We start from the raw sequence: 1,246 nt of genomic DNA, 5'->3' as shown, positions 1-1,246 counted from the left end.
TGGCCTGGCCTGGCCTGGTTTGGGAAGGGTTGTGTTTCTGACAAATGGGGCTGCCACCCCCACGCCCTGCCTGTGCTGTCTTGTCCTGTCCCATCCCCGGGGCTGAGGTCACTCTGGGTGAGGCTAGCATAGCCAGTAGGACACAGGCAGGCAGGTCACCTGGCCTCTGATTCCAGGCGGCCGGATGCTCAGGCAGCCTGTCTGGACGATGAGGACACACTGGGGTGGCAGGTGCCAGCCGGTTAGGCCTGGAGCCCTGCCCAGAGCACTGTTGGGGAGCACAGCCCAGAGAACCCCAGAGGGCTGTGGGCAGCCAGAGCCAGCCAGGGAGGAAGGAAGGAGGGTGTGGGATTAGGACAGGGCATACGGGAAAGGAGAAGGAAGAGAAAGCAAAAGCAGAAGAGTTTACTTTCCCCTGCTACTTCTGAGGACTGTGTGTGTTGGACACTGCACCCAGTCTCTCCGAGGAAAGCCCCCCATGACCCTAACGGGAATTAAGGCCCCCAAACGCAGCAAGGTTAAGCAACTTGGCCAAGGTGACCCAGCTGAGAAGGGCAAGGTCAGGAGGTGTCATGAGCCAGAAAGAGAGGGAAAGAGAGACGGATCGGCAGACACATGGTTGTAGGGACAAAAGAGCCCTTGGTAGGGGGCAGGAAGCAGCTGAAGTGAAGGGGAGGCCAAAAGAGCAGGAAGGAGGGGTGGCAGCCCAGAGAAGGGCCAGGATGCAGAGAAGCAAATGACAGCTGCCTGGGCTAGGGCAGCACTGGCAGGAAGGAGACTCCTCTCGGGGGCCCTCTAGTGGAGACCTTTTCTGCCGTCATCCCTGGCCAGGTGGACCTGTGGTGTCCCCACCTGATGCATTAGGGACTTGCTGGATTCTGCCCGTGCCCAGCCCACCATGGGCACCCCCATCCAGAAGCACCCCTTTCCCAATCCTCCCTCAGCCCCCACAGGCTTGGGGGGGTGGAGGTCTGCCACACCCCAGGCCTGGCTGGACAAGAAGTGGCTGCAGGAAAGCATCAGGCAAGAGGAGCATCCTCAGCTGCCCCAGGGCGCTGCCATCACCCACCCACCAAACAGTCCAGCTGCAGCCTCCCATTGACCCTATTGCTCTACCCTTTTTACAGATGAGGAAACTGAGGTCTTGAGGGCTGACAGTATTTGCCTAGGGTTGTACTAGCTGGGGTCAGTTTCATCTGATTCAGTGCTCCACCCAAGCAGCTCGGTGGGCTGAGTCGTGCACATG

Source organism: Galeopterus variegatus, unplaced genomic scaffold, assembly GCF_000696425.1.
Source record: "Galeopterus variegatus unplaced genomic scaffold, G_variegatus-3.0.2 Scaffold1264, whole genome shotgun sequence".
Lineage (NCBI taxonomy): Eukaryota > Metazoa > Chordata > Mammalia > Dermoptera > Cynocephalidae > Galeopterus > Galeopterus variegatus.
The sequence above is the reverse complement of the archived record's forward strand: the minus strand, read 5'-3'. Positions refer to the sequence as shown.